At 48.1% G+C, this 23,816-nt stretch overlaps 1 protein-coding gene and 1 long non-coding RNA gene across 2 annotated transcripts in view; both read right to left on the reverse strand.

Moving 5' to 3' along the window:
• Window positions 1-21,943, reverse strand: part of LOC146839618 (uncharacterized) — a 133,309-nt gene extending 111,366 nt beyond the window's left edge. The window contains exon 1 of the long non-coding RNA XR_014981110.1: window positions 21,568-21,943. This is a non-coding gene — a long non-coding RNA (uncharacterized LOC146839618). The remainder of the gene's footprint in view (window positions 1-21,567) is intronic.
• Window positions 1-23,816, reverse strand: part of LOC146839617 (NXPE family member 3-like) — a 294,129-nt gene that overhangs the window by 249,447 nt on the left and 20,866 nt on the right. The gene's annotated exons all lie outside the window — the stretch shown is intronic.

Consider the following 23,816-nt stretch of genomic DNA (forward strand, 5'->3'; position numbering starts at 1 on the left):
GAGCCCCCTTCCCCCAAAACATTAACACAACTTGGCGCAGTGCCTGAACTACGCTGGGCCCAACAATGGTGTACAAGTAGTACAGAACAGATAACGGTGCATACGCTAGTAGGGAGGCAGCCAACCTCATACCTGGTCATGGTCACAGAAGGGTCTGCAGCTCGGCGGCTCTACGGTACTCCACCCCAGGAGGGGGTGTGATCAGGTTCGTTGGGGACAGTGTTACCATCATAATCAATCATATAGAAGAGGATGCCGGAGCCCCCCTAGAATAGAACATAACCCAGAATTGCAGGGGTGCGTTTTCTATACCAATGGGACATACAACTTCAGCCCTTTACATTACCAAACTTAGCATAGCAGAATGATAGCATTCATATAAATCATTACGAGCAAAAGGATATGATAGTCTCTGAGGCATGAAGTCCACGTCGACTGCAAAGGCTAATACCACTGTATCTGTCTCAGGTATCGTAGACTCGTCGCTTGTGGTCAGTTATCAATCATGTCATCGGCCACCCTAGGTGTGATCGTAGGGAAGAGAGTTATGCTGTGTTCAGAGTCCGAATGAAGGGTACTGTCTTCCGAATCAGTAGAAATTTTGTTTGAATCTTCACGAAATGCACCAGCAGCCACAATCGCTCCTTCCTGGTCTCGTCGTTGTTGTTCTCGCGATGGGCCAGCACCTCCCTTGCTCCGGTTCAGGTTCTGGGAGCGATGAGAGTTCCGTTTCGGGAGTTTGTCTGAGTCCTGTGATGAGAAGTCTGGGTGGCTGATTTGGCTAGAACCAATGCACATAACTTCCATCCATTCCTCGTCATCTGCTGGACTTTCAAAACATTTTTTTTTGTCGTGAATAACACGATATATAAGTGCGTATTTGAGTTGTGCTTTCTGGAGTTTTTTCTTTTGCTTTCTGTAGTAAGACATTACGGTCCCTATAATTGAGGATTTTCACTGGGTTGTCCTGTCGGAATTCTATGGGCCCGTCCAACGAAAAAGTATGGAGAAAGCCCCTCAGGTGCCACCTGGTCTCTGAACCATGTCTCCATGAAGTCTACCGCCATACTCCCTTCGCTGCGTTCCGGCAGGCCAATAACGCGTATATTACTGCATCTGTTTCTGCCCTCCACATCCTCCACCCAGTCCATAAGTGTTGTCATCTGCTGCTGTAGTTGTTGCAAGGTAGACGAATGTTCCGCAACTCTGGGGGCGAGGTCTGTAATAGATTGGCTGTGGTCCTTGACCGTGTCAGTCAGCTTACTGTGGTCTGCCCTTAGTAGCGTTAGTCCTGTGGTGAGAGTATCTATCTGTAACTCGAGCGCCACTCTAGAGTCTTAGATCTCCTTAAGAATGAGGTCCAGTTTATCAGGTGTTCCCTCAGTGTGCCCAGTAGATGCTGCTCCAGGCGAGGAGGCCCGGCTAGTGTGGTCTGTCATAGTGGGAGAGGGGTCAGGGCCTTGCTGACCCTCCAGCGTCTTCGCCCGGACCCTGCCCATGATGTAAAGTTTCTACTAGGCTCATTGCTAGTCCGTCTCTGTGGATAAGCCAGAGGGGTTGCTGGCAATGCCTCGGGTAGTGGTATAACACGGCCTTGTTGTCCCTCAACGTGTGCTGAATAAGTATTGACGGTGAGATAAGGGGTAGATAATATGGTGTCCCATTGTGTAGGTCAAGGCAGGACTGAGGGGTCTAGTGCTAGTGGACAGTGGTGCCCCAAGGTTGGTAGGTAAGACCTCTGTTCAGTGTCCGCCGGCGTGGTCCCTCCTGCACATTCGCCATGTTGCACAATACAGCGGGATCAGACTGTATGTTCCCCAGTTAGTGTGGTGGTTCATCGCATGGATAGTGGGCTCAGTCACAGGGGGACGTTTCCTGTGTTGCTGTATTTCTGTGGGAGGCGGCGTAACAAGTGCCAGGGATCTTGTGTAAGGTAGCACTCCACTGTGGGGGAAGATGGGAGAAGGGATCCCAGCATCGACTATGCAGCGTTCACTGGGGTCTTAGGCCAATCCTTGGGGTGTTTGATGGCTGTCTGTATCCCCCCAGTCCTATTCAGCCCTCAGTCACTAAAGGGCACAGCTAGCTGCACCTCCCAGCTCGAGAGGTTCTGGGGCAGGTTGCAGGAGTCAATATGGGGCCATACAGCTGCACCAGTCACTGCTTCATCCCTCAATGTGTCCCCCAGGCGCGCTGCCGCTTTTCTCTAGCTGTATGCCCCCAGGGCGGCCCGGTCTCCAGGTCACGTGTCCCCCCGTTACAGCCCGCCAGAGGTAACTTGTGGCATGCCTGACTTGTAGTGGTGTGGGAAGCATATGGGAAGCAGCATGGGGCCAGAGCCAAGGGATTCCACTGCCCCCAAGTCCAGAGTTGTCCCCGCAACGCAGCACGCCTGGACATCCGGGCGCCTGGGGGAAGCACCGCAGGTTTGTGGCAGGTAGTCGGTGAGCTGAGTAACGCAGCACCGTCTGCCTCCCTTATGAGCCCATGATACAATTCGATTAAGAATCGCGAGTTCATCTGTACGCAGAGGACTCCCTGAACCCTTTTACCACCTTCGCAAGTATATGTAGGTGGCACACAGACGCTCCAGGGTTGGCTGCACCTTAGTGTGTTTAGACCGCCCGGTGTGTCGGTAGGTCCTGAGGAAAACCTGTGACTACACTCAAAGGTTGAAACATGTAGACCATCAATTTTTGGATAATACTTTCGGTCAAATCAAACCTACATTAGTATTACACCTCACCACTTTTTTAACTGTGACCCTGCTGCTCCATATTAAATTCATTAGGGAGTACAGTAGGATTACTTTTAACTTTATTTCACTCACTCACACACGTCACTTACACGTACTGACATAATAACAAACCTGCTTTGCTGTAATCAGGCGTTGAAGCATACCCGGGTGGTATTCGGCTGCTCGGGTGGACCCCGATGATGAAGCATGATACCAACTAGGTTGGTGAGTGAGGGGTTTCATAAAAAAGAAATAATTTCTCTTTTTATTTCTCTGAGAACTCTCTAACAGATAGAAGGTTTTTACCTCCTCTCATTTAAGGATACCCCCTTCTTTGTTTATTTTGCCATACAGCTGCACCAGTCACTGCTTCATCTCTCGATGGGTCCCCCAGGCGCGCTGCCGCTTTTCTCTAGTTGTATGCCCCCAGGGCGGTTGGTCTCCAGGTCGCGTGTCCCCCAGTTACAGCCCGCCGGAGGTAACTTGTGGCATGCCTGACTCGTAGTGGTGTGGGAAGCATATGGGAAGCAGCATGGGGCCAGAGCCAAGGGATTCCACTGCCCCCAAGTCCAGAGTTGTCCCCGCAACGCAGCATGCCTGGACGACCGCGTCGCGCGCGGGCCCGCGCCCCACCTCAGGTCTCAGCCTCCTCTCGATAGTGGCAATGAGTCTTCACCAATTGCATAGCACCGGCTCTAGGGTCCCCAGCAACCCGCTGATTCAGGGGCAGAGTGTAGTAGCTGAAGCGGGACCCCGCGGTTCCTTCACTCACCGCACTGGTCCTTGTTGAGCTCCGCCTGCACACCGACGTTCTGCACCCGCTGTATGTCCCCGGGCAGACCCTCCGTCGGGCCGTTCGTTCTACTGCAGCAGCCCGGTAGGAGAGCCCAGCAGTATGCCTGCCCCTTGAGGATGGATGCAGAGCAGGTAGGGCACTGCTGGGTGGGTGGCATGGGGGGATCCGAAATCTTCCGGGCCAAGGGCAGGTCCCGAGCGGTATCGCGCCCAGGTGTCTGCGCTGCTCGCGGGCTCTTGCTCCACGCCAGGCCCTGGCCTCCACTTGAGTTTAGCGGCTGGTAGGCCCTGAACTGTATCATCGGCGTGGGGCCATCACCAGAGCCGATGGAAGCACTCCTCTATGCTGGGGGGCTCTGAAGCTCCTATACTTATGTCCCCAGGCTAGTAGAGGCCGTGGTTATGGCATAGGAGAAATTAGTCCCCCCGGAGGGTCCGGAGCTCTATCGAGTTGCGACCACCATTTTAGGTGGCTAGCCACGCCCCCGGGGATTCCCTGATCAGTATGTGTCAGTGGTAATTCCTGTTATGAGTGGAGCAGTGTAGTCAAGTCTGGTATGTATGAAATTGTGTGAATAAATGCTGCGCAATGGTGTGCGCAGTATTATTGTGGTTATTTTACAAAATGCCACTTTTAGAAGTTGGCATTTCTGTGTGCTATGTGTCTGTCTGCCTGATGTGAATTGTATGTCTGGCTTGTGAGTGACAGGAGCTGAGAGGTGTGGGTGGCTCCAGGAGGGGCAGGGTGAATCAGCGCTAGGCTGAATGGGACACCTGAAGTAAGAGTAGTGGGAGGGGTAATTGCCTGCCTCTGAATAGGATGGTGCCTGCCCTAGTGAATGCTGGCTCCACCCCCTGTGGTGTGTCTGATGATGAGCCCCCACCTGACAAAGGGGAAGAGGCTCTTGCACAACAAAGTGCTCCAAAACCCCCCTGAACCAGTTGCATCTGGTTCCCCCATGCCCTGCACTTAGACAAAATAATCTGTGGTATAAGTAAATGGGCTGTGACCCCGTGGAATTGTTCTGCTCCTGATCTTGACGTGCTGGCGGCTTGTTGCTGCTGGGGCCCAGGAGGAACAGCCATGGGGGCTTACCTCACTGCTGCAGGGCCCTGTGTGCTGTCCTCCATGGGCCCAGCTGGCCCCTGGACCTGGAAGAACATTTGGCTGGGACTTATTCTTGTTTTTTTAAGCAGAACCTTTGCTGGGACTTATTCTCCCTTGAAGAGGACTTTTGCTGCATTGTTGTGCCCTGTGAGCGCTTTTTATTTTAATTTGATGGCCCTGGGAGAGAGAGACCGTGGGCTTCGCAGTGCGGCGCTGCAGCCCTTGGAGAGGGAATCCCCATCGAAGGGATTCCCCCATGATGCTGGCTGAAGCGGGTGTCAACCCCGCATGTTTGCCGTTTTACGTTATTGGCCCATAGCAGGTGCCCACCCCGCTTTATATTTTTAATTAAGAGGGAGCCTACCCCTCATTGCGGAAGGAGAACCGAGATCACCGCTGCGGCCGGAGCCGGGCGAAAAGAGAAAGTCAGGCAAAGTTGCCTGGCATTGGGCGGGACACGTATAGGAAGTCCCGCTCGCTGCCGAGAAAGCTGCCTGGAGCCTCGCGGGCTCCACAGAAAAGTCCCGGGTCCCAGGAGGGGGCCCGGGTGAAGAGGTGAAGCGGTCGGAAGGCAGCCAATCCCGAGCGGGGCTTCCGTGAGCTGAGGGAAGTGTTGCAGTGGTTAGCGGGCACCCGTGGCAAAGGGGGAGCCCCGCGGTATGGCGATTGAGGCGCCGGGTGTACGAGGCACACTGTCGGTGCCTGTCCCCGGTGCATGGAAGAGAGCCGGTCCTGGAGGAGTCCAGCGGGAGGAGAGCCTCCCCCACATAGCCCGGTGAGTGGGGCTGAGGCTGGTCTTGTTATTGTTAGTGCCACAGGGCACCCGGGCAGTATTGGTGTCTCCTGAGCGGCCCCGCTTGGAAGTGGGCCGCTCCAACGACCGGGCAATGTTATTTAGTATAGGCCCTGAGAGCCCCAGTGAGATGGTGCACTTCAGGGCACAGTGTTTGTGCCTGGGCGGTCTCCCAAGAGAGCGGGCCGCCCCAACGATGGAGGCATGTGTTTAGAGCCACGTGGGGGTCCAGAGGGCACAGAGGCGCCCGGCTCCCTTTATGAAAAGTGCCACAGCTGCGCCAAACCAGCGCGAGCAGCTACTGGGAGATGGGCATATTTGATCTGAGGGCACATTGAGTACCCAGGCCCTTCTTTCATTCCCAGCTGCGCAGCAATTAGTGCCAGCTGCAATGTTTAGGCCCACAGTTCTTTGGGGGCACCTTTGAGAGAGATAGGAGTGAGATACACTCCTGCCCAAGCGCAATGATTCTTTTCTGCCCTGCCTGCTTCTACTGGGCCCTGGGGTCCTTCTGTCTCCTCTCATACCACTCCTGCTGTACTGCCTACCATTCATTCCCTGTCTAATTTCTCTCCGGTGGATCTGTCGTGCACTTTGAGAATTCTTCAGGGTCTGAAGTCTGGTTCTCCGGACGATCCTTGCTCTGCAAGACTCCTGGCTGCGGTGGCAGAAACAGTGAATGAGGAAGTTAATTTTATTATTAACTTATTTCTGCAGGATGGCAGGGTTCCTAGCTGTTGGAAGCAGGCCAAAATACTTCCCCTACTGAAGAAATCGACTCTCGATCCTTCTGTGCCGGGTAATTACAGACCCAGAGTGTAGCGCTGGGGGTACGCACCGTACATACACGGGTGGGGGTACGACTCGTACGTACGCGGGTGTACATACACGAGGGTTCGACTCGTACGGGGGGTGTACATACACGGGGGGTTCGACTCGTACGGGGGTGTACATACACGGGTGGGGGTACGACTCGTACGTACACGGGTGTACATACACGGGGGTTCGACTCGTACGGGGGGTGTACATACACGGGGGGGTTCGACTTGTACGGGGGTGTACATACACGGGTGGGGGTACGACTCGTACGTACGCGGGTGTACATACATGGGGGTTCGACTCCTACGGGGGGTGTACATACACGGGGGGGTTCGACTCGTACGGGGGTGTACATACACGGGGGGGTTCGACTCGTACGGGGGTGTACATACACGGGTGGGGGTACGACTCGTACGTACGCGGGTGTACATACACGGGGGTTCGACTCGTACGGGGGGTGTACATACACGGGGGGTTCGACTCGTACGGGGGTGTACATACACGGGGGGGTTCGACTCGTACGGGGGTGTACATACACGGGGGTTCGGCGCATACCGGGCCCCCAATTCCACTCGCATCGCGGCGTACTTTGCTTTTCCGGCACTTTTTGGGTGCCGTAAAAATATTGCCGTCCGGACTGCTGTCGGTTCGAATCGTAATTCCAGGTTCGTGAAACGCTGCCTGTAGGCGTCCCGACGTCACGTCGGCGCATTCCCGGATCACATTCGTTTGTATATTTTCGTAGGTCGGTGTTTTGTACGACTCGTACGGAAATGGTGTTTCCGTGCAAATCGTACTTGCGTGTTTGTGAAGTTTTACAACCGGGTACGAGTCGGACGGAGAAAAGCCTCCGTCCGACAGTTCGTACCCGGTTTTTACAGGATCGTAATCGGCACCTCAGTGTTGACTTTTGGAGAAATCTCCAGAGGCATTGATTAAAATGATAGTAGCATCCTTGTATAGATGTATGGGGGTATGTTTTTAAAATAGCATGAATCATGGCTATTTCAAAATCCATTATTATTTTATGTGGGAAGTAATCTGGAATTTCTGATTTTATTTTGTTGAGAATTTCTAGATAGGTACTTTGAGTTTTATTTGGGAGTAAGCAGTAGAGGAAGGGAATGTTAGTGTTTTGGTACATAGCATGTACTGTGTACAGTTGATAAAATGGCTTAGGACATATTTTAAATGTGCCATCTATCATCCAGGTGTTGCATTGTTGGAGTTTAGTTAAGTTATTTGCAGTGGCAAACATTATAATACGTTTTTCACTGATTTTATTGTCAAAGAAAATAAATGGCTCTTTATTATGGGTAATGCTTAGTTCTTGTGGGATGTTTACTTCTTGGAAAGTTTTAGGGATAGGTATGGGAGCTGTGGTTTTCTTTTTTTGTCTAATGATCATTTTTTTTAATGCATCAATGGATGGTAATTGTCCAGATGCATTTTGGGGTATTTGTTGTAGCTGTTCTTTTAATATTTCACTAGTGGGTTTTTCAGTGCTAGTGCTTGCTTCTTTGATATTTTCTATTGCTCCTCTAATTTCTATTTCAGTAATATTTGGAGGGTGGTTGTGCTCATTTATTTATTTATTTATTTGGCGATTTTTAGAGCGCGCAAATACCCAAGGGTGTCTCGGCGCTGTGGATGCGGAACTCTCAGGAGGAAGGGAGGATTAGGCAGGGAACAACCATGTCTTTAGTTTTTTTCTAAAGTTGAGAAGGGTCGGAGCACACTTGATATATAGAGGAAGTGTATTCCATAGTATGGCTGTAGCCACGGAGAAGCGTTTGTCACCCCAATTGGCCCTTTTTGTACGGGGGACCATGAGTAGATGCGCAGAGGATGAGCGCAAGGCTCTTGTGTGTTTAAGCGGTCGAAAGGCTCTTCTTAGGAATAGCGGTCCATGATCGTGAATAGCCTTATATGCTATGCATAAAGCTTTGAATTTGATACGGCTCCTCACCGGTAGCCAATGTAGCTGTCGGATGTAGGGTGAGACGGATGCAAATTTAGGGATGGAAAGCAGAGTCCTAGCTGCTGCATTCTGCACTGTTTGCAGTTTATTGAGGACCTTCTGTTGTGCATTGAGTAATAATGCATTGCAGTAGTCAGTTTTGGAAAATACTAATGTACTGACCAGGGTTTTGCCTGCATGTGGAGGAAGGTATGGAATTATTTTTTTTATCCTTTTTAGTATGTAAAAGGAGGAGGAAACCACTGAATTGGCATGTTGCTGGAATGACAGCTTGTTATCAAAGATAACTCCCAGGTTGCGTACCTTCGTTACAGGTTCTGGGGGTTGTCCCATCTGGTGGGGCCACCATTGTGGGGACCAGGTGGGTTGAAGCCTCCCGAATGTCATCACTTCTGTCTTATTGACAGATAATACAGTAGTTTCTTGCGTTGTGGCTCTTCCGTAGCATTTGCTAGCATAGTACTTGCTACATTTCCAGAAGACTTTTAAATCTTTCTGTCTTTCTTGCGTATAGACATAACCCATGTAACATAGGAGCATTTTTCCTTTTTGTGATTGGATGAATTCAGCACCTTCAGTCATGGTGATGTCTTTATTTCTAAACAAAATGTAGATATAATTACGTTAATATCATGTCATGAAATAATGTGTTAGAAAGATATATATTTCTTGATATATACTTACAATTTTGATGTAGATGTTGAAAAGAATTTTCTTTTGGTGGTTGTTGGCTGTTAATTTTCATATAGAGTTGGTATATCTGTTGATAAATAAAATGTAATGTTAATACATTTTCTATTATTTGTTGTAGGTGATAGGGGAATTGGGAAAGGGTTTGTTATAATTAGTGATTATAACTATTTAGTTTAAAGTCATTAATAGAAATACTCACTTTGTTTATTAGCTTTATTTTTTCTGTTGTTGTAGATAATTTTGGAGATTGCTGGAAGTGTCTGTAGTGGAGATATAAATACATGAAAGCATTTAGTATTTTATTTTAATTTCATATTATTTCTTACGACTTTTTTCCATTATTAATGTTTTATAAAAAAATAATTACTTACTTTTTGATTAGCTGTTATTCTTTATTTGTAGAGGAATTTTCTTGTGTTTGGAAGTATCTGTAGTGGAGATATAAGTAAATGAAAGTGTATTTTAGTTACATATAAATTGTATGCATTGTTTACAAATAGTTAGTACATTTACGTTTTCCAAACATTATTTACTTACTTGTTTCTGTTAGAGGTTTTGTTTCTTTAGTATATCTTGTAGTTAGGAACCAATCTGGTAGCGTTTTTCTTCAGTTTTCTTGTAGCTTTGAAGTGGAGAAGAGTAAATATATATTTTTTTATACTGTTGTATTAATTGGTTAATTCATTTGATTGGTTGGTTTAGTTAGTCTTCGATTCTGATTTGTTGTTGTGTTAAGTTTGAATTTTTTTTTCTTCGTGTTTCCATATATGGAAGATGCTAATTAAGTAGTAGTCATGTATTTTAAGTATATTTCCTTGTTACTATGTTTTTTTATAAGTAATTAGATGTTTTATATGTTGGTGTTAGTTTAGATTAGTATATCTATTTATAATATTATAAGTGGTTTTAGTAAAAAGTATTTTATTTACTTTTCACGTGTTTTTAAAATGGATTTATATAAATTAATTATATGATGTATGTTTATGATGGGAAAAAGTCATTTTTATATGCATTTACATGTTGTAATGTGTGTTATAATTAGTCGATATTATGGTAGGGTCGATATTGTAGGCAGTCTATATTTTGATTTTCGATAATATGGTGCATTGTTAGTTAATTGTATGTATATCGATATTTGTGTAATCTATATTTTGAGTTTCGATAATGTTAGAAACGATATTTTGTTTAGTCGATATAGTGGGTTCGATATTTTGGTGTATTATTAATTAAGTATTGGTGGTCGATATACTGGTATACGATATTTTGTCTTCGATATTGTGTGTAGTCGATATTCTGTCTCTCGATATTAAGTCACTGATCCGTATTTACTCTGTGGGCTTACAGCCCATCCATTGCCTTCTTATTCTTGACTTCAATTGTCCTTTAAAATGGCTTGCTTGCTAATGGGAAATCTTTCCTCTTAGTCCTGCCTTGTGCTTATTTGTTTCCTCCCAGGGAGCAGAACCTAACTTCTGGTATTTTTCCACTTTAAAGCTTACCTCTTCATTTTGGAGCACTATTTTTTGTATTAGTTTCCTGCTGATGTTCTGAGTTATGCTTTCTATCTCCAAGCTCTGTTTTATTTTTGTTTTTTTTAGTATTCCGTCCTGTTTTTCATTCAATGGCCATAGAGTCTTTCTTTTTTGCGGGGCGTACACGGTAACTCTGGAGGTGAAAGTCAGGGACACCTCATCGGTCAATCCCTGCAACTCTCACCCGGGATACCAGCCACGGTGCTCCCCGTGTTGCTGCCCCAGCTCTTGTATTTAGATTTAGGAACATTGTTTCTGTTGGTTTTAATTAACATGTAATTAAACAATTTAAAAACAAAGATTGTGCCAGTGAAGCAAGTTTGCCCTGTATAAAAACGCATGTTTTCTCCTGGAGGGTGTGTTTTATTTTTTTCGAGTGAAGTTTTATTTTCAGGTTGACTGATGAAATACAAAAGATAGGACGGCCTCCTTTAAGTTATGTACACGTTGTTATAGGTAGACATTCACTGCAGGCCCGATCTGAAATACAAGTTCCACAATGCATCAGAGTAGGGGCCTTCGTGTGCCTTCCCAGACTTCCTGGCGAACACAGCTGTGTAGTGGGGGTTATAAGCAGAGCAAACACGCCTCTCTGAGCTTGGCTTTGTTTCCTGTTGAAGCCCAGCCCTGTTACCTGTTCCTGATTGCTATACCAGAAACCTACGTGCAACAACTACTTGGTAAAGCTCCTGTTTGGCGCACATCGCTGTGTGTGTCATTTATTTCGAGTCACGGAGACTCCCCCGCGCTACAGCGCCACGCAAGGAAGAAGCGTTGTGCTATATTTTTGACTTTGGATTTTTCCCGCCTTCCTGAACAGCGGACTTCAGACGCGAGAGAGATCGCGTTCCCCGCATTCCTGTAAACGGACTTCAAACGCGAGAGAGATCGCGTTCCCCGCATTCCTGTAAACGGACTTCAAACGCGAGAGAGATCGCGTTCCCTTTCTTAGTTTTTATTTTTCCTTTTTTATGGACATACCTCATGAGAAGCCACACAAGACTGTATCGCTTCCGTTACCAGGAAATATAACGAGAGCGTCCAGCCTGGGAGAGAACGATACGGAGCGACGTTCAGAAGTAAAAGGACTGCTGTACCTTTAAGACGCGCAGAGTGCACGTCCGAGACTTTTGAGTCATTTTTTTTGTTGTTTTTGCTTTATTGAGGATTACTACGGAGAACAAACATTCAGGGTACACGCTCTAGTGCAGGTTGCAGTAGTACCTTCGAGGATAGACCACTCTCCTGGATTATACCTGCTCTCCCCCTGACATGGAACAAGGGGAATGCTCCGGTCGGGGTTTTCTTTTCTCCTGGAAGTAAGTGGATTGTTACAAGCTCTTGAAGACTAAAGCTTTATAGACTCGTTTTGGTTTCATGCTCTAATATTCCTGGGTCATTGAGACACGGCCAGAGAGCATCAGCTTTCGCTTGTATTGACAACAGCCTTCAGAAACTCTACCCGTGTTGTTCACCTTGTGAGAGACTTCAACCCATGTCTGATTTCTAGTCTTTCTTATGGAAGGTTTTGCTGGTCCCTGAGTAAGTTTGTTTGGGCACACAAAGGCTTACACGAGTACTTGTTTAATCTACCTTAGACAGTGTTAGTGATATGTTCTTTTGTATCTTTGTCTTGCTGCAGGTTCTTTCCCTCTCTGTCATACACTGGCCATCTGTGAACTCCTGGACAAATCCCTTTTGGTACTGACTTCTTGTCTCTCCCCTCCCTAGAGATACTGCCCCCTTTTTGGTGATCACAATATCAAGGAGGGTGCTATCTCGGAGGAGAGGAAAGACCTGTTCTTCGCTCCTGCGGATTTTGGCAATACTCTGGTCCAGCCTCCTGAGGTCTCGACACACGTGTTTTTGTTGCTGCGACTCAATGTGTTTAAAGCCAACAATCAATAAAATTGCACACCAGTGTTGCAGCGTGAACCCATACGCTGACAGAGCTGTGATTAGGAAAGTGCAACTACTTCAATTGCTGGGTGCAGACCCCAGGACATCACAGCCAATAAACAACAAATACACTACCACCCAATCCAGGTGAAGCTTCCCCAACCAATCCAGACTGCTCAAACTTTCCCAACCACTCAAAAAATATGTTTCATACTGTGAGAAGTTGGCCTGATATATGATGTCACTAGTTCTAGTGTACACCTTGTATCAGTCCAAACAACCCTTATGGTGATTGGTTGTAAAGTCAACCTTATAGACCAGCTATCCTAGTGGTAGCATGGACAAGAGCAGTCTTAGGCTAAACTCTGAATGGCATGTGAAGCCAGCTGTGATACCATATATAATCCCTTGAATACCAAATGAAAGGACACCACAACAGATATATATATAAAATAAAGTGTATTTATTCTAGTCAAACCCTCAGCACTCTTTATGAGATTCGAGGTAAGTACAACACAGTCTTATTCAAGCATACATTAAGGTGCCGATCACGATCCGGTAAAAAATTACCCCGTACGACTCGTATCCGGTATTTTTACCGTACGAATCGTACAAGTGCCGTACAAACTGGCAATCACGATTCGCATGGTGAAAAGTCCATACGAACCGCATTGGGAATCATTCCCCACACGTCCTCGGGTCGGAAAATGTGTCCGATACGTCCTCGGACGATTTACGGTACAAATGTGAAAAGTGAAGTCCGACCGCGGAATCACGATCCATCCCGTGCGTCCGATGTTACAACCGGATGGAAAAAACACCGTCCGCACCGAACTCCCATAGCAACCATGGAGACATGTGCCCGCATACGCGCTGGACCCCCCCCAGCCCCCGTAAGTACGAGTCGAACCCCCACCCGTGTATGTACACCCCCATACGAGTCGAACCCCCCGTGTATGTACACCCCCGTACGAGTCGAACCCCCGTGTATGTACACCCGCGTACGTACGAGTCGAACCCCCACCCGTGTATGTACACCCCCGTACGAGTCGAACCCCCCCCGTGTATGTACACCCCCGTACGAGTCGAACCCCCGTGTATGTACACCCGCGTACGTACGAGTCGAACCCCCACCCGTGTATGTACACCCCCGTACGAGTCGAACCCCCCCGTGTATGTACACCCCCGTACGAGTCGAACCCCCGTGTATGTACACCCGCGTACGTACGGGTCGAACCCCCATCCGTGTATGTACACCGCCGTACGAGTCGAACCACCCCGTGTATGTACACCCCCGTACGAGTCGAACCCCCCATGTATGTACACCCGCGTACGTACGAGTCGAACCCCCACCCGTGTATGTACACCCCCGTACGAGTCGAACCCCCCCGTGTATGTACACCCCCGTACGAGTCGAACCCCCCCGTGTATGTACACCCGCGTACGTACGAGTCGTACCCCCACCCGTGTATGTACGGTGCGTACCCGCGCTGGGGGTATGCACTGTACCTACACGGGTGGGGGTACGACTCGTACGTACGCGGGTGTACATACACGGGGGGGTTCGACTCGTACTCGGGTGTACATACACGGGGGGTTCGACTCGTACGGGGGTGTACATACATGGGGGGTACGGCGCGAACTCACGGGGGCAGGGGGGGGTACGGCGCGAACTCACGGGGGCTGGGGGGGGGGTACGGCGCGTACCGGGCCCCCTATTCTGGTCGTTTTGCGGCGTACTTCGCTTTTCCGGCACTTTTTGGGTGCCGTGAAAATATTGCCGTCCGGACTGCTGTCAGTTCGAATCGTACTTCCTGGGTCGTGAAACGCTGCCTGACAGCGTCCCGACGTCACGTCGGAGCATTCCCGGATCACATTCGTATGTATATTTTCGTCGGACGGTGTTGTTTACGATTCGTACGGAAATGGTGTTTCCGTGCGAATCGTAATTCCATGTTTGTATATTTTTCCGACCGGGTACGAGTCGGACGGAGAAAACGCTCCGACCGACGGTTCGTACCCGGTTTTTCCAGGATTGTAATCAGCACCTAAGTCACACAGGTAAGTAATACAGTTAGGCCCTAGGGGCCACGCAAACCATATACTAAAGAAGTGGTATAAGGACCACTGTCATGGAAATGGAATAGGCCTAGGCCATCGCTGGGGCTACACTACACTAGCAACAGTTAGGAAGTGGGAGGCCCACGGGATTCAGGTGCAGAGCGGAAACACTCACGCGTAATGCGTATAATCGATAGAAATAGTACAGTTTAGAATGATTAAGATTTAGGACACTTCTGGAGTAGCTAGGAAGTCGAGACTTGAAACTTAGACACTAGGATAGTCAATACCCTGATGAGCACCAGAGTACCCAAGTTACCTAGCCCACGGGCTGCGGGTGCATAGGTGTGAACTTGCGTCGGGTTTCGTCGTGGACTCCTTTGGATGCCTGAAGGAAAGATGCTGACAGGCAGTCAGTGAAGAGTGTCCGGTGGATCCTAAGGCCGAGATCAAGAAGGAAGGATACCTGCAAGCAGAAGGGACAGAGTCTGGGTCACTAGCCAGTGACCACGTGGAACCAGGAAAGAACCAGGCGATGTCGTGAAGATTGCAGGTGAAAGGTGAAGCTAGTCGCAGCAGCCACGGGTACCAGGAGGCGTCGAGGACGACCAGGACCAGGAGGCGAGCTGTCCCACAAAGGCTCTTGCTGTCGGCGGCGTCGAAGTCGAACTAGGACTCACCAAGCCTTGGCAAGCGGAACCCACGAAGAAAGGAGGACTTGCTTCTGTTGCAGACCAGGGAGGTCTGGGGTGCTTCTCTTTTGCAGAGGAGCAAGAGCCAGTCTGGAGGAGCCAAACCAGCAGCGGAAATTAAAAGGTGTGTCGTCACAAAGGCCGCTAGTCAACTGGCAAGCAACCGGACAGACGCGGCAAGCAGGACAATGCAGAAGGGCCCCACGCAGGACTCGTGGAGTGCGAGGGGCTGATCTTCGGTGCAGATGGTGCTTGGGGTTGGGGCTTCTCAATCCCCGGTGCACAACTTCGAGGGTGCCTCAGAAGCTGCGCTGGAAGATACTCGCCACTTTTCCCAGGTAGCCGGTCCCACGTCTCTCGCCGCCTCCACGGATCTCAGGTCGGCTGTGGATGTGGATCAGGGTCGGAGAAGTCTGGAAGTCAAGGCTCTGGTCGGGCTCTGCAGCCGGTCCCTCGTAGAACTTCAGCAAAGCAAAGGGCTAAGTCTCTTGGTGGTGCCTGTTTGCACAGGGTAGCCACTCCTTGGCTACAAGGGAGATTCTTCAGTCTTCTTCTTTTGTAGAATGTCGAAGGTCCAGAGTTTCTGTCCAAGATGCAGGTTCAGGATAAATCTAATCTAGCAGGGCCCAACTAGCTACTAATATACTGGGCTAGTGGGCTGGGCTACCTGCAAGGTCCCTCCTATGGGTGGGACCAGGAAGGGTAGTGGCTACACCCCCTTTCCTTTGTCCAGTTTCGTGCCAGAGCTGGGGCTGGAGTGCCCCAGCACCGGTTTGAACTGGACTATGCATGGAGCACCTTGTGTGCCCCAGGCATGTCTCATTCCTTTCAGCCCTCCCTGCCCCAATACACTAAAGTCTGTCTGGGGAGGTGCTAGCACCTCCCCAAGCAGGAAACCTATTGTCCAGGCCTCCCTGGCTGGGAGGGCTCCCAGCAGCAGGAGGTCAGACTCGTGTCTGTGGCAGCAGCATCCATTTTGTGATGCTGAGGCTTTGGTGAGAGTTAAACAGCAAAGTAGGATTTTAACATGTCTCTCCCTCTAGAAGGGAGGAATAATATCCTCATCACCAGAAATGGTATTGGGGTATTATTCCAAAGTGTTAGACACCTTACACGACATGTTTTGATAAAGCCAAACCATAGTTACCATAACCGTTTAAGATTATAAGGCACTTTAAGAGTATATGGTAGGCTATATCATAGAACAGCTATAAGGACATGGTTCCGAAAGCTGCAGACAGGCTCAGCTCATGCTAGAGCACCATCTCACATGTTACCAAGCACTCTGCCTTCAGGATTGTTAAGGCCTGCCATAGGAGTGGCTGATAGGTACACATGTGTCTACATATAAGGGTAGATATAGGTATACTATATCCAAGCAAGGGGTGATTACATGACCTTGCCCCAGCTGAGTGATCAGCCAGTTGTGTCTGATTGGAAGGCCAGACCAGGGGTGGCATAATACATGCTGCAGCCCCTGGGAGGCCTAGGGTACACCTATGCCCTGGGTACCTAGGGTACACTGTACAGGGTCCAATAAGGTGATCCTTACCAATTGGGTATGTACCTAGGGTACATGGAGTCCATTTTAAAGAGAGAGCAGACAGCCTGAGACCCTGAATGGCAGGATCTCAGGCCAACGAAGTCGAAAAACCAGCTAGACACTAGGCAAAAAAGTTGGGGGTAACCATAGTCAGATATCCACCTTCCTACACATACTGCGTGATTTGTGAGCCCTTGCATGCCCCATGCTCTGAAGATTAAGACGGCTGAAGTAGCAAAAATAAACTGGTCAGGGACATTAGATAGGCTTCAGCTATATGTCACATCCTGAGAGCCCGATGGAGGGACAGCAGAGCCAGGAGGAGGAGGATCATGGATATAGATAGAGCCGGGGACAACTGCAAGGCCATTTCCTGTCACAAAGCCTCTTCACCTTCATCCACAAGAGCCGGGTAATGCTCGCCATCGTGCTGGACAGCAGTAAGTTTAAGCAGAGAGACACCATACAGTGCATATGGGGGGACTGGACGTTCCACCATACCCTGGACTGCCCACGTAATTAATGTAGTGTCTCGACAACTACTATAAAGCTCCTTTTTCAGAGATTTATTATATATCCAACCAATGTAGTTTGTGGGCGGTCATGATCTGAATTTATTTTCTACAATCAATGATGCTTGTGTCGTGAGTATTGCTTACAATGGGCCCTTGTTGTTTTTATTAAGCTGGCACAATTTTTATTTGTTTTGCAATTTTATATAGCACAACTTTATCCCAAGGGCATTAAAGTGATTCACAAGACATCAGGAGGGAGAATATACATAACCGTCATCATAGAAGCAACAGCTCAGCTACAACGAAAACAGACAGATCAAGCAGTCAGTGAAGGCAAGATTGTACTTTCTGTTATGGATTAAATAAAATAACAAAAAGGTCTCTCAATAACATCTGCAGTGGCTGGAATTATTCAGGGGTTGCTAAACAGAAATAATCATGAAACGTGACCAGTACTATCATAGAACGGAACGATTGAGGACATACTAATGGCATCATAGTCACGCTCAGGACCCACGGGTTGCTCTGCTTCTCACCACGGCATGGCCAGTCACCAGTGGCACGTGAAGTAACAGGAGATGTTGTAGCACCCAAGATAATGTGCTGCATGGCCAAATACTTATAAGGTCCAAAAGGCGAGACCTATTGGCTATGCCAATGCTTGTTTTTAATGCAACCCACTTTACATAAAGAAAAACGGGATGTGTTTAAAAAAAAAAAAAGAAAAAAGTTTTCTTTTCATTTTTGTAAGAGTAGACAGTGAGGACCACTGCCTGCTCCTAAACAAACCTTTTCGCATATATTCACAAAGGGGAAGTGGTCCCTTAGGGACCTCTTCCAGTTGGTGAGTAGGTTACCACCAAATTGAATTTGGCAGTAAAAAGTGAATGTTTTACAAACGCATTCTGGTTGCAAAACGTTCATACATGATACTGAATGACGCTATTAGGAAGGGACACCGTTAACATGCGCCTTCCTAATACCGAATCGCTAACCCATTTTCCTATTCAGTAATGGGATAATGAATGGTAAAATAGGGTTTGGTACATGTGAAAAGGGGTTTTTCTGGACGCAAACAGCCCAAATCGGCCGTTTGCGACCTGAAAAAAGCTTCGTACATGTGGCCCTATCATCGATATGGCCCTTCTCAGTTTCCTTTTGTATATATTCAGAGCTGAAGCGTGTGCGACCCCTGTTGCCATGAGTTTTGAGAGCCTGTTCTCCAGCCACCTATCCCAACCCCGTGCTAGACAAGCGCATGCAGTGGAGGACGAAAGGTCGATTAACAGGTTTTCATCCGCTTGTTTTAATATGTCAATGAGAATAGCTAATAAAGAATATTTCTAGCAGATGTCCCAAGGTCAGTGTTAATCTTGCACAAGAGCAAAGGGGTCTCCTGTAAAGATGATGGAGGGCTGGACTAGGTAAGAATGAAATCATTTCAAATGAAATGACTCTGTAGCACAATTCTTTGCAATCAATAAACCAAGACTTGGAACATGCACCACTTAACAAGCATTTGCAAAGCAATTGGTCTCGCATTTGTTAACTTAGAGCTGTTGGCGTTGAAAATGACAATGTTTTTTACTTTTGCTTTTTTTATACCAATGGCAATAGTGCTATGCAAATGTAACTACTCCACTGCAAAGAAAAATCTAAAGTAAAAAACATTGTCATTTTCAATGCCCACAGTGATGAAGTCTTTCAGGCTTGAATATTGTCTAGAATCTGAGCTAAGTGGGGGATATCAGGGAAGGAGACACCGAGTTATGTTTGTGACATCCACATCATGTGCCAGGGTCCTTTAGAAGGTCACACAGAAGACAACGAGTGGGGGTGTTAGAATCTAGCCTTGATTTTAAGAATCAGCAACCAATCTTGATTTGCTACAATTGGGTTCTGAGTTATGATTGAAAACAATTCAGGATCTTGTCTCCTGTAACCATGAGATCTCTAAGTATTTGGCTTAAGATGTGATCAAAGTTGTCAAAGGCTACAGCTAACCATAGTTGAATCGGCGCACATGAAGCTCCATCATTGAGAATGTATAAGACACCACCTACAATTTGCCAAAATGTACTTTCAATTTAAACACCACCCGTCCTCCCTAACCAACATTCGAAAAAATCTTATCTGACCTACTTGAATCCTAACAGTCACAGCTGAGTGACTTTATACAATCGCAAGTTCTCTAACATGTTCCTCGGCTCACAATCCCACACTCGGGTGCTTCTGCAATAGATGCTGGAAGGATCCGTCCTGATAAAAAAAAATCCTTGATGGAATGCCACAACAGAATAGCTTCTTCATGGTTCTTGTCCATACAAATACCATGTTTATCCTTAATACCCTGGTACCTGATAGTCAGCACCATCCGATCACTATTACAACACTTTGGCTGGTTCGGCAGAGCGCTCTTCTGGGAAATGCACTGATTGCCATTTTCGAGGGTGATAAGGAAACTTGTTATACTATAAAACTTGCTATATTGGTTATCTCAATTTTCTGCCTAGTTGCCTATACCATCAAAGGTCTTAAGAAGTAGGAAGATGCATGTACATGATATTAAGAAACATTTATACAATGTACAATATATCTCCCAGTTGTCTCTGAGTGCACGTAGGAGCTGTTTGTGTGACACCAATCAGGCACCTACGCTCTATTGACCTTGGTAGGATGAAACAATCAGTCAGCTATCTAGGATCATAGCGGATGAACTGGAGGTTGCATAATTCTCAGTATTAGCGGCATTTCCCACATTACGAGCCTATTTTACTGAATAAATAAATAAGTTATTTCAAACACATTGAGACCTGTGTCAGACTATATCAATGCAAACAACCCAGTAGGACAGCTGATTTGGTTAATACACCTGCAGCAGAACAATGTCTACAATCCGCAATGATGTGTACACATCCGGGTAAGACTGGCCCAGGCCTTCACGTTTCAAAGACCAATTAAAAAACCTACTTAGCTGAGAAATATTAATGTTGTTACAAATACACTTTGAGGGAAAACAAATAAATATTGAATTTAAACAAACAACATGTCTCTTCTGCATTCCCACCTAGCTGCCCACAGAAATTCGACTTCCACTGATTCTAAACTTGACCTCCTGTCTGCTCACTTCAAGCACTGGCATGTTTTTCAAGACTGCACCAAGCATGCTGTGGGTACTAAGTGATACAGGCTTTTGTTTAACATCCACACTTCTGATGCTACTGCATTAATCACTAGTGCCAGCACCAAGTCGATGGGTGGCAGTATGCAGATCAGCCCACCCGGTTCCCTAGAAGCCTTAGACTTAAGGTATCCTGAGGTGTGCCCGCTGCAGCTGGCACGCTCCTGTGGCATCAGTCTGAGCTGGTCCTCCAGCACGGAAGTGGGGTAAGAAGGACTTCACGTGAATTTGATCCCAGACGGAAATCTTTCATGTCCAAGAACGTCCTGAATCGGGACCCCGGCGAGAGTAAAGCACTACCACCCACCCCCTGGTCATTTTATGTGCATTAAAAAAATCATTGAAATAAAAATAGATGCAGATAGACACACACAAACGTGCAAGCACATATAAAAAGTAACACGCATACACAGACACAAACACACACATAGATGTACAGATATTTTGAAACAGCCACCTGCAGCTACATACACAGATGCAACCACACAAGCATACATACACAAACACACACCTATGCACACATACACATGCAGGCACGAGCACATATAAACACAGACACACATGCACGCACAGATAAGCATAGAAGGAAGCATACACCTACATATACAGTATTACCAAGATGAGATACATTTACACACTGATACATGCATGACATATACAAGCACACACAGGCTTTCCTAAATATGTAGTTTCACTTATTTACCAGACCAATGGGTTTTGGGCTTTGGAACCGTAAGAAAAACGTTGAGTATATGCCAGTGCAACGTACCAAAATATGCCTTTTCTACTTCCTGAAATTATTCTTATCTATTTCCTGAAATGTGCATTTTCCCAACCATTATAGGCAGAGATCAACAGGCAGGGTTGGAGGAGTATCATCTATGCACAGGAAGGGACTTGGGGTTGCTCCGTAATTTGGGTCATTGCACCCCATTGTGTCACTTGTTTAGTTATGATTCCTGGGCAACTCTGCTTGGCTCATGTATGAGTAAGAGGCGGGGCATTGTTGTGTTGTGCCTGTGACGCAACAGGCATGTTGTGTGAGGGTCAGGTGACCCTTAACTAAATAAATAGGGTACGCACGAATGTACGCCAGTTGGGCTACAGATGGCGATATCCACGAAACCCACTCCTGTCTCCTGTGTTCATTTAAGGCCCGTAACGATCCCCTGTGACCCTCCACTAGTGTCGGAGCTGGCTAGTAACTCAGGCACTCACCCGACACAACAGCTGGCGATGAGGGTGGGCATGCCCTCTGCTTGCACCGTGCGGCGGCCGCGAGTGTCTGCCATCGTCCTCATGGTGCTCGTGCCGCGGTGCACTGTGCCCTGGTGACCTTGGTCCGTGGGAGGCCCGAATGGAGTGTCTCCTGTGTGCTCAGGACCGTCCATCCGCTGCGAGGTGAGCCGCTGCGGCTGACGTTCTGGCCCGCTGCGTGAGAGGCAGTGCGCTGCTGGGCGCTGAAGCGGGGAGGCGCGCGCCAATGAGTGCGCATGTACTCACGCTCCTACGTGTCTCAACACCGAGCTGAATGCCCCCAGAGGAACGACTGCAATCGGCAGTCAGCGTTGCAATCACCGCTCCTTGTGCAGCAACGTGTGACGGTGAGGAGCCCAGGATTGGAGTCAGGCGCTGCCAGAGGCTGCTCCATGTGTAGAGGGAGTGGCAGCCACAGTAAAAAAAAACAAGCACTGGCAGCTGTAAGGAAAAAACACACCAACAAACAAACAAGCACTGGCAGCAGTAACATAAAAAAAAAATCCCAAGGAAATAGGACATACTGAGGGGCTGTAGGAGGCTGACCTCAGCACATCATTGTGGGAGGCAGAAGGAGGACGCAACTGAGGGGCAGGAAGCCATCACACCCTCCACAAGTGCTAACAAAAAAAAAAGAATGCGCGCAGGGCAGGGAGCACCACAGGACTAGTAAATCAGGATGGAGATAAACGCCTCAAAGGAAATACAACATAAGGCACAGGGTGGACAACCATGTCGACAATTCCCCCGATAGAACCTTTCATAGTGGAAGGGTCCCCATCATCACTCGCACCAAAGTGGAAAGACTGGGTAGACCGACTGAAAATCTTCGAGGCCACCAAAGTCCATAAGGACCAGAAAAGAGCCATGCTATTACATCTAGGGGGCAAGGACATACACAATATCACCAAAACACTTGCCGAGGCCACGCCAAAACCCACCACACCTTGATAAATGCTCTCAATGGATATTTTGAACCGATGGCTAATCAGGATTATGAACGGTTTCTATTCAGACAAGAACCTAGCGTCCACGTGTGGATTCCACGATGAGATTAGGGGACGGATAATCCAGGGCTGTGCGATGGCCAAGCTCTGCGAACGAATCCTGGAGGAGGCTGGAAAGTCGTTGACCAACATATTGACCCTAGGGCGAACCAAAGAACTGTCCAAGGCCCGGGCAGCTCACATGGAGGGAGCCCTCCAATCACCAGTCAAGACAGAACCGGTGAATGTGGTACCAACCAGGCCACCGGCCAAGTGGAACAAGAAAGAAGCAAGAGCTGCACCCTCAGGGCAAGGAAGAAGCTGTGGATACTGTGGAGGATCACCCCACAAAGTGATGGAATGTCCGGCTAAAGGCAAGAGATGTTCGAGTTGTGGGCGATTTAATCATTTCGAGAAAGTTTGCAGGTCCAAGCGAAATCGGAAGCCCCGGCAAGAGGTCAGCACAATACCAGCGGGAAAGAGAGAGCCCAGCAACATGGATGATAACGAGGAAGAAGAGACGGTAGTACACAAAGTGCATATGATCGGGACGACAACCCGAAAAGCGCGATGACTGCCCCAGTGCAACATTCGAGTGGGGCACCAAGATGTCATGGCCGGGGTTGACACAGGCGCCACGCTCAACATCATGGCTTCTGCCTTGTACGAGAGCCTGTCTCAGGCACCTACCCTACACCCGTCAGCGGTCACCGTCTTCGCCTATGGACAAGACACACCATTGAAGATATGGGCCGGTTCAGAACGTGCATCTCCCATGGCACGAATTCCCTTGACACCAGTGTGTACGTTACGGAAGATGGGTAAGGCATGCTACTAGGATGCCGTGCTGCGGAAGACTTGGGAGTGGTGACCTTTGCATTCGGGGTGCACCAGGAGTCGATTCAGCACATTCTGGCAGAATTCTCTGAGGTCTTCGAAGGAATCGGGAAATTTAAAGGCAAAAGGATTCATCTTCACATCGACCCAACCGTACAACCAGTGGCTCTACGCCACCGCCAAATACCTTTTCACTTGCATCCCCTGGTGGAAGAAGAGTTAAAGAAGATAGAAGCCGCCGGCATCATTGAAAAGGTGACAGGGCCCACCCTGTGGGTGTCCCCGATAGTCGTCACCCGAAAGCCTAAGCAACCAGGTGCCGTGAGAATCTGCGTGGACATGATCCCATGGACCCAACGCAGCCATTAAAAGGGAACGTCACATCAC

Source organism: Triturus cristatus, chromosome 4_1 (assembly GCF_964204655.1).
Source record: "Triturus cristatus chromosome 4_1, aTriCri1.1, whole genome shotgun sequence".
NCBI classification, from domain to species: domain Eukaryota; kingdom Metazoa; phylum Chordata; class Amphibia; order Caudata; family Salamandridae; genus Triturus; species Triturus cristatus.